Source organism: Canis lupus, chromosome 38, assembly GCF_011100685.1.
Source record: "Canis lupus familiaris isolate Mischka breed German Shepherd chromosome 38, alternate assembly UU_Cfam_GSD_1.0, whole genome shotgun sequence".
NCBI lineage: Eukaryota > Metazoa > Chordata > Mammalia > Carnivora > Canidae > Canis > Canis lupus.
The window spans coordinates 13,747,329-13,757,952 of NC_049259.1; the positions used below are offsets into that span (position 1 = coordinate 13,747,329).

A 10,624-nucleotide genomic window follows, 5' to 3' on the forward strand; every position below is an offset into this window, starting at 1 on the left:
GCCACATTAACAAAATGAAAGATAAAAATCATGCAATCATCTGGATAAATGCAGAAAAAGCATTTGACAAGATATAACAGGTATTTATGATTTTTTAAAAATTCCACCAAAGTAGATATTGGGGAACATACCTCAACATAATAAAGGCCATGTATTATATACCATACTCAATGGTGAAAAGCTGAAATTTTTCTTCTAAGATTAGGAACAAGACAAGGATGTCCACTCTCACCATTTTTATTCAAAATAGTATTGGAAATCCTAGCCATAGAAGTTAGACAAGGACAAAAATTAAATAAAAAGCATCCAAATTAGGACGAAGTAAAACTGTCATTATTTGAAGATGACTTGATCTATATATGGGAAACCTTAAACCAAAAACACTGTTAGAACTAATAAATGAATTCAATGAAGTTGTAAGATGCAAAATAAATATGCAGAAACATGTAGCATTTCTATACACTAATAACAAACTATCAGAAAGAGAAATCAAGAAAAAAAGACCATTTACAATTGCATCAAAAAGAATAAAATACCAACCAAGAGGGTGTAACCAAGGGTTTAACCAAGAGGGTTTAACCAAGACCTGTATACTGAAAACTATGAGACACTGACAAAAGAAATCGAAGAAGACACAAATAAATGGAAAGATATCTGGTGCTCATGGATTGGAAGAATTAATATTGTTAAAATGGGGGCAGCCCGGTGGCTCAGCGGTTTAGCGCCACCTTCAGTCCAGGGCGTGGTCCTGGAGTCCCAGGATCAAGTCCCATGTCAGGCTCCCTGATTGGAGCCTGCTTCTCCCTCTGCCTGTGTCTCTGCCTCTCTCTCTCCCTGTGTCTCTCATGAGTAAATAAAAATCTTTAAAATATATATATATATATATACATTGTTAAAATGGGGATACTACCCAAATTAATTTACAGATTCAGTGCATTCCCTATCAAAATCCCAGTTGCATTTTCCACAGAACTAGAACAAACAATTCTAAGGAACTACAAAAACCCTAAATAGCCTAGGCAATCTTGAGAACAAAACCAGAGATGCCAGGATATGATTTCAAACTATACTACAAATTATAGTAATTAAAACAGTATGGTATGGGGTTAAAAGCAGATATATATATCAATGGAACAGAATAGAAAGCCCAGAAATGAGCCCATGCATATAAGTTCAAATAACCTACAACAGGGCAGCCCCGGTGGTGCAGCAGTTTAGCACCACCTGCAGCCCGGGGCGTGATCCTGGAGACCCAGGATGCATCCTCCATCCTCCATCTATTCCTCCAGGATGGAGGCTCCTCCCTGCATGGAGCCTGCTTCTCCCTCTGCCTATGTCTCTGCCTCTCTCTCTCTCTCTCTCTCTCTCTCTCTCTCTCTCTCTGTCACTCATGAATAAATAAATAAAATCAACAAAGGAAGCAAGAATATACAATGGAGACGGGACAGTCTCTTCGATAAAAGGTGTTAAGAAAACTGGGCAGCTCCATGCGAAATAATGAAACTGGAGCACCGTCTTTTACCATATACAAAAATTAACTCAAAATGGATTAAAGACTTGAATGTAAAACCTGAAACCATAAAATTCCTAGAAGAAAACAAGGCAGTAACTCCTTGACATCAGTCTTAGGCAATATTTTTTGGATTTGACTCCAAAGGCAAAGACATCACAAGTAAAAATAGACAAATGGGGCCACCTCAAACCAAAAAGCTTCTGCACAGCAAAGGAAACTCAACAAAATGATAAGACACCCCCCTGAATGGAAGATGATGTTGGCAAATCCTGTATCCGATAAGGGTGATAGCCAAAATATATAAAGGACTCGTATAACTCAGTAACCAAAAACAAAACAAAATAAACCCCAAAACAAAAGAATCTGGATAAAAAACAGGAAGAGAATGTTTACAGACATTTTTCTAAAGATGTCCAGATGGCCAACAGACACATGAAAAGATACTTGACCTCATTAATCATCAGGGAAATGCATGTCAAAACCACAACGAAATATGACCTCCCACCTGTCAAAATGGCTATCATCAAAACTACTGGAAATGACAGGTATTGGTGAGGATGTGGAGAAAAGGAAGCACACACTATCGGTAGGAATGTAAATTGGTGCAACTACTATGGAAAATCATATGGAGGTTCCTCAAAAAATTAAAAATAGAACTACCTGCCTTTCTACTTCTGGGTGCCTGAAGAAAGCAAAAACACTAATTTGAAAAAGATATATGCACCCCTATGTTCTTTGCAGTCTAGATACTACTCAGCCATAAAAAAGAATAAAATCTTGCTACTTGCAACAACATGGATGGTCCTCAGGGTATTATGCTAATGTAATAAGTCAGACAGAGAAAGACAAATGCTGTATCATTTCACTTAAAAGCAGAATCTAAAAAACAAAGCAAACAAATGAACAAAGCAAAATAAAACCCAGACTCATAGATACAGAGAGAACAGAGTGGTGATTGTCAGAGGTTTGGGGGGTAAAGGAGGGCAGTGGGTAAAATGGGTGAAGGGGATCAAGAGGTACAAACTTCTAGTTATAAAATAAGTAAATCATGGGGATGTGATGTACAGCATGAAAAATGCCATAAATAATACTGTATTAGCTTTTTATGATGACAGTAACAGGACTTATTGGGGTGATCAATATGTAACGTATACAAATGTCAAGTCACTATGCTGCTGTACACCTGAAACTAATATGATCCTGTACGTCAATCACACTTCAATAATAATGAAGAAAAAATAAAAAGGTTAAAATGAAAAGCAGTGAACACTACCTATGAACCTAGAGCCTGAGTTGGCCTGAGTAACTAGAAGTGCATGCACACAGCTAATAGAAATTTTGTTTTAACATTTTGGTCCTGGTATCTTTCCTCCATCCTTGTTTATTTTCTAGCTCTCTTTACTTGGCCTCAGTACCTCATTTACTCTAGATATATTGACCTTCCATGTTTAGAAGTAGTACTCATTATTTTCCCTTTCCTTTCTTCTCTCTCTTCTTTTAAGAAGTTCAAGTTAAGTGTGAGAAAATGGGTTAAAAGTAGCTTGAGAATTGTAATAAGGTTCCCCTTTGTTCCCCATTGTTTCCTGTCGTGCTGATTTTAGTCATTCTGACTGGTGCAAGGTGATATCTCATTGTAGTTTTGATTTGTATTTCCCTGATCAGGGACTGATGTTGAACATCATTTCATGTGTCTGTTGGCCATCTGTATGTCTTCTTTGGAAAAATGTCTATTCATGTCTTCTGTTCATCGCATTACAGAGCAAATTATGCAAAAAATCATTTGGCTATTTAGGTCATCTTATTTTTTAGAGTATAAAGTAGTAAATACCCATAGACCATATTTTATATTTTTTTGAAATCTCCTGAAGTGCCCTGCATGCAGAGTGCTTCTCCAAATCCTGAACTTCAAATAGTAGCCCTCCCAACTACAGCAATTTGTATTGTTCTTGTTGTTTTCTCACTCTAAATGTGACTCTAAGCCTCCTACCAAAACTACAAGTCCCTCAAAGCTAAGTATTTTACTAGTGTAAGTATCCCCCTTTAATATTTGCCCGGCCTCAAATAAAATTCAAGACTTGATTTTTGGTCGAGAGGGTGGGATCATATGTGACTCTGCTTCTGGCCACTAACATAGTGCCCTCTATATAATAAACACCGAAGAAACATTTGTTGTATAATCCCTTTGCAAAAAATTAATAATAAAAGTATAGTCCAACAAAAATCAGAAATATCGGAAACTTCACTAGAGGTGCACTAAAAGAAATGTGACTTTTGAAAAGAAAATGGCCTATAAACAGGACTTCTAGCCCCAATGGAGATAGATATCACATTTATGGCTAGCCATCATTCTTCAACCCACACATGTCCTGCTGCTCTTTGGAGGTCATGTCAGATCAGATCTACCATCGTATCAGGGCTTATGAATATATATTATTTGTTAACCACCGATATACAGGGGGAAAAAAGAACAGAAAGGTGAAGGAGAGAGAGAAGGAGAAGAAGGAAGGAAGGAAGGAAGGAAGGAAGGAAGGAAGGAAGGAAGGAAGGAAGGAAGGAAGGAAGGAAGGAAGGAAGGAGGGAGGAGGGAGGGAGGGAGGGGAGGGAGGAAAGGAAGGAAGGAAAAGAGAGAAGGAAGGAGGGAAAGCGAGCTTTATTCCAATGTTGACATTAACTTGGGCTCATGACTTCTTCCAGAAACCAACCATTTTGAGCTTTGAGCAGTCAGATGGTAGCCTGAACTTTAGATTGGGATAAAAAATTGATGGGCTTTGATTCTCTTGTACCTTTTTACCTGAGAGTCAGAAGAGGACTTTGCACAAGATTTCACTGTGAAGAAAGGATCTGGATGGAAAAAACACCAAAAAAAATCTGTTCTTCCTGACATGATCAGTACCAGCAAGTCTATTGCTCTAAATATTTGGCAACCACCACAAATGAAAGTCAAATCCTCCTGTTTATCATTGGAGACATTTACTAAAGGACCATTTATTATGAGAGCTTGTATAGTGTGAAACTACCCATATCCTCTGCCCTCGAAAAACTACTTTAGGAAAGATTTTTTTTTTTTTTTTTTAACATTCAAGAGGTATTTATTGAGTCTACTATGCTGGGCATTGTTCTTCAAGCTGGGGATATGGTACAGATGAAAGTAAACCCAAATTCCTGATTTCACAGAACTCACATTTTAGTGGGAGAGAGACCACAAGGAATAGGTAAAATGAACAGTGTGGGAGGGGGTGCTCAATAGTAAGAGGTACAGGGGAAGGGCTAGACTGTGATGTAGGGCAGTCAAGGAAGGTCTGCCTGAGAATTTGGCTACGCAGAGCCTACCATCTAAGTCCTTCCAATGGAGGTGACAATTCCAGAATGGCACTGAGCTTCTCTGCTCCACAAATACAACAGAAAAAGTACGAACAGCTAGGGATGGAGGGCAGCACACCAGCCATTAGCACTGTGTGTTAGTGTCAGCCAGGGTGTTAGCCAAAGGAACGAGTGTCCCTGTCAGGCAGGCACTTAATTACGATGGTGTCATAGAGGAAGCGAGGTTGAAGGAGCTCCTTGAAGAAGAGAAGGCTGATGTAATCTGACCACATTGTAGAGTTTCTCTGGAATAACAATTGTCTTGGGACAAACAGAATGTTCTTTCCATGGAATATATTAGTTGAAACTCTTCAAAAGGCAGCAAAGTAAGTGCATACTCATCGGCTCACCCTTTTCCTGGCCACCCAGGCCCTCACTCTCCGTGCGCAGCTCACTCCCTCCGTGCGGCCCCACTCAAGGGCCTTGGGGAAGCTAAGCAGAACTCCTTTTGTGGCCAGCCCCAGGCTTTCTGGTCCAGTCCCATGCTTTCTGGTCGGGGAAGGCAGAAGTAAGGCACAAATACCAGAGAAGCTAAGCAAGAGGTTAAGAAATAATGCAAACACCTTGTTATGTCAGGTCCTCTCCATTTTCATTCTGCAAAGCCAAGAGGGGGCACAAAGATTTTCCCCCTTTATTTATTTTACAACAAAATATAACCTCCATTATAAGCTGGTACTAGCTGGGTGCCACTCCTGTTTCCTACTGCTGTGAGGCACATATGGCTGTGTGGCCAGGACCCCACAAATCATCCAGTAAGTTCATTTTTATTAGTAGCTTCTGCTTAATTAAGGGATGCACCATGCTCCATCAATCAGCTTCTGTGCATTCCAGTCATCCCCAGTCACTCCACCACTAATAGATGTACTTCTGCTGTAGGAAAAAGAAAAGACGCGGGGCATCCTGGCTCCAGAAGCCAGGGGGGTAACGTCTGACAGCTGGAGCAGTTCTTTAACATGAGACCGTGACTACAGAGGCAGGTAGTGGGTGACACCCTGAGTGTCTTTACCCTTCAAATATGTGAACTTTGAGGCGTTGAACCACATGCTTGTGAGATATACAGTGCTTTAACATATTAGATCCTCAATTGCATGGAATAGAGTGAACTATAGTTTTCATTATTTAGAAAAAAAATTTTTTAATGCAAAGTATGTGGAATCCCAGGAGGCAGAGTAGATGGACAAGAATGGGATTGGCAGAGATATTTTTTTAACGCTTTTGCCCTTATGTACACACCTTATTCAAGATAAGGCTCTACATCAAAACTACTTTATAGCATCTTTTGCCTGAGTTGGTTTCCAGAAACTTCCCAAGTAGAGTCCATCTTCATTATTCATGGATTCTGTATTTGTGAATTCACCTACTGCTAAAATCTATCTGTAACCCCCAAATCAGTGCTTCCAGCTCTCTCAGTCTCATTTGTGGACATGCTTGGAGTGGTGAAACATGCGGGTTGCCCTTCCCAGCCAAGGTAGAGCAAGGTGAAGCTCCCCCTTGGCTCAGCTCCCATGCAGAGTTGAGAGAGGCAGGTCTGACTGGAGAGGGTGGTGCGGTGCAAGGAGGCCCCACTCTGTGGCCAGTTGGCCCAGAGAGTTGGAAGTGCAGCTCTGGTACTTGTCAGTGCAACCCTTCCATCAAATACTTAAGGTTTGGGAACTTCCTTTTTTCTTGTGTAAAATAAAATAAAATCTAGCAGAATGAGTTGTTTTTAGTATTTAAGATTATAAGCTATGTGAGGTATGTATGTATATGTACACATTGCCCCTGGGAGCAGTGGTTCAGTATTTGCTCATTCAGCATCTGTGATGACTTTTTGGAACATAACTACCATAAACAATGAGAATTGACTGGAATATCTTCCCCACTGGTAAAAAAGATTTGCAAAAAAAAAAAATTATTTATATAAAAAGTCATATTGATGAAGAAATGTTTTTTTAAAGAGTTTATTTATATATTCATTTACTTCAGAGAGAGAGAGAGAGAGGGAGAGGGAGAGAGAGCACCAACAGGGGGAGGGGCATCAGGAGAAGCAGACTCCCCAATGAGCAGGGAGCCGGACACAGGGCTCCATCCCAAGACCCCGAGACCGTGACCCAAACCAAAGGCAGACGCTTAACCAACTGAGCCACCCTGGTGTCCCAATAGGGAAATATTTATTGAAATTAATTTTATAAGAAAACAATATAACTTAAACATTGGCAAAACCCAGACACTGCCCCAAAGAAGATACAGTGATGGCAAGTGAAAATAATAAAGCTGGAAAATGAAATGATGCTCAACATCATTTGTCATTAGATAAATGCAAACTAAAACCACAGTAGAATACTACCACATACCTCTTAGAAACATTAGGATCATAAAAAGTGACAATACCAAATGCTGACAAGAATGAAGATCAACAGAAACTCTCATTCCTTGCTTCTGGGAATGCAAAATGGTACTGCTGCTCTGGAAGTCAGTTTGGCAACTTCTTATATAAACATATACTTAACATATGACCCAACGATCCCATTCCCAAGTGAATTGAATTTATCTCCAAGTAAGTATATCTACCCAAGTGAGTGGAAAACGTGTTTACACCAAAACCTGTATGTGAATGCTTCCTGTAATTTGATTCCTAATCACCAAAATTGGAAAATAACCAAGATGTCTTGTAACGAGTGAATGGATAGCACATCCGTATAACGGAGTACTACTCAACAATAAAAAAGATGAGTTACCTAATTCATGCGACAATGTGGAAGACTCTTAAATGTATTTTGCTGAGTGAAAGAAGGTAGAACCAAAATGGTATAGAGTGGGCAATTGGTTCTATTTATGTGACATTAGAGAAAAGGGAAAATTGTAGGGATGGGAGCAAATCAGTGGTTTCTGGGAAATGGAGGAAGAAGAGAGATTAAATATAAAGCAGTCACACAGGGGAATCTTATGGTGATAGAACTCTTTTGTGCCCTCTTGTGCTGTGTAGGTGGTTACATAACTATGAATTTATTAAAACCTGCAGAACTGTATGTAAAAAAGAGTAACCTGTGTACTCTTAAAAAAAATCAACTAAAATGTTGGAGATCCCACAACAGAATGAAGATTGTACTTGATTTCATTATAATAATATGGCACAATAAAAGGATTGGGGAAAAGGAGTCAATATAATTAACTTTGGAAAAATGGTGTTTTGACTGCACACTGTAAACATAAAGAAGGAAAACTGTGAATAAACAAAGTGACTCTGGGTGATAATTTTTTTTTTCTCATAGGGGCATGCTTTTATCAATCTGGAATTAATCTACATGTATACTCAAGCTGTTTAAATAAATTGGAAATGATGGAAGCCAGCTTTCTCAATGTTAAAGAAACAAGTTACAAATAAGCAGGCACAAGTGGGGGAAAGCTTAGAATAACACCTGTGTGGTGGCTTAGAGATGGAGATACAGGTATGATTTATGTTAACATATATATATATACATAGATAAATACAGAAATTGAGCTAGGTGTTTATACATGGACCATTTTAGCCCTTCTCCTGAGATGGCCTAGAAGCAATGATACGTTGGTAGCCCTGAGCACTCCCAGTGCCCAGGGCTTGGTTTTTAAACATTCTCGAACAACAGGAACGAGGTATCCTTGGAAAAAATAGATGGTTCTATGCTTGAGCCAAAGAAATACAAGAGCATCCTGTAGAACTGTAGTGTTGTAGTGACAAAAGCAAAGGGAGTGCTGGAAAAAAACCAAGGGGAGATCATGGCAAAAGAATATAGGGATCAACCTCTGAAAGAATCCCAAGGTGCCCAAACTAGGATGATTGGAGGGACCAAGTAATAATGACAGTAATGGACTATAATCCAAAGAATAATACATAGATATGACATAAATATGTAAATGGAGAAGAACAAACAAATCTTTGTTATAGAAGAATCTGGAATAATATAGGAAATAGATATTTCCTCCTCTAGGAGATGAAGCTTAATGCCCTTCCCCTGTGTCAGCCAGACTTAATGACTCACTTCCAAAGGATAGAATATGCAAAGAGAAACTAGTAACTTTATAGTGGAGAAAGCTGGCAGGTACCACTATAACCAGATAATCAAGATTAACATCACTTGGAATAAATTATATTGATTTCGTGCGCTCTCTGATACGATGTGTACTTTACATCTCTATTATTTTCCCCCAAAACTTATGAGCCCATTATAAAATAAAATGGAGAGGTGTTCCGTAAAGCTTCCGACCAGCAGCCTTCTAAGATGTCAAAGGGATGGAAAAGGGCGAAGAAACAATCACAGATTAGAGGAAAACAACGGAGACATGATGCAGTGTGGGATCCTGAATTGGATCTTGGCGTAGAAAAAGGACCTTCATGGAAAAACTGGGGAATTCCGAATGGTCTGTAGCTTAGTGGCATTGTGTCAGTGTTAATGTCTTAGTTTTAGCAGGTGCAGTGCAATTATGTCAAATATTACATTAGACAAAGCTGGGTGATCCAGGAATTTTCTGCACTATCTTGATAACTGTTCTGACAATCTGAAAAGTGTTCCAAGATAATAAAAAAATGAAAACATACATACATAGTAAACAAATTGTATAAGATGTTACTAAAAATAATTCACTGAGAATGGGAAGAAATGACATATGAGAATGTAAATATAATTAAAACTTTCATGACTGTACAAGCCACAGGTAATTCTTCCCAGCCTCTTGAGCATCGGTATGGTTCCAAAAACTAGAAATAATGAAGGTCAGCAAAACCAAGGGTGCTTCAGAAGCTGGAAACGAACTCTGAAACTCGAAATTCAGCAGTCCTGCTTTGGCTTGGCTGTCTTTGACCTGCCTGCCTCCCAAGTACTGTTTATACGCAGAATAATTACCGTGCTTATCTTATGGAGTTCAAGGTACCTTAGATCCCAGTGGCTGCATTTGTTTTGCTTTGCTGCTATTTAATTACAAACCATAATGTTTAGATCTTTTCAGGGCAGAACAATTCAATGACAACACCACTTATAGAAACAGCAAAAAAAAAAAAAAAAGAGTAATGTCCAGGGTTAAATTTTGGCTTTGACACGTTGGGCACCAGCACCAATGACCACATACATGACCACTTAGTCCAATCTTCATCCATGCTGAGTGGTGAGAAGCCCTCTTTGAGGAATAGCCATGCTAAAAGCCTCTTAGGAAGACTGTTTTGTGGGTTCCAATGCACAGTTCACTTGGGAGGAAAATCAAATTCTCTTCAGTCCTTGAGCAGTGAAAAGGTGGCACACTAACCCCCTGCATTCTGTGAATAATGAGAAAAGTAAATCTAAGTCAGGCCTTCCAATGAGTGAAGCTCTATCGTCAAAACTACATAGGTCAACATTTCTCCCTGATGCTTTTTCACAGTCCTTTTATCCCCTCTGCATTTTATGATGATGATGGTTATTAAAGATCTCATGCGCTGTGGAAAGTGTGAAAAATGGCATTCAAACATTGACTATGTGTTTTTATGATATAAATAAAAGCATGTTATGTTATTTGATGTATATTATTATATACATTCATTATTGCAGTAAATAGATGAAGGAAGTTTTATACCAGCAGGGTGTATCTCAGGCCATTTCCCCCTCATTTATCCTGAGAGAGATAAATCTTTCTCCCCCAGGGACTGTATTATAAGAAGTTTTGTGACTTTTGGGGGAGAATATATAGGTGGCATGATGTAGCCTTAAGCTTCCTCCACTTGCCACTCTTTGTGAATTGAGTTGGATTATGTCATTTCCTCTG

General features: G+C 39.1%; 1 protein-coding gene across 1 annotated transcript in view; it reads left to right on the forward strand.

Moving 5' to 3' along the window:
* Positions 1 to 9,891, forward strand: part of SPATA17 (spermatogenesis associated 17) — a 207,856-nt gene extending 197,965 nt beyond the window's left edge. Inside the window, exon 11 of the mRNA XM_038586158.1 lies at positions 8,125 to 9,891. The gene's annotated coding sequence lies outside the window, so the exon portion shown is untranslated. The remainder of the gene's footprint in view (positions 1 to 8,124) is intronic.
* The last annotated feature ends 733 nt before the right edge of the window (positions 9,892 to 10,624 follow it).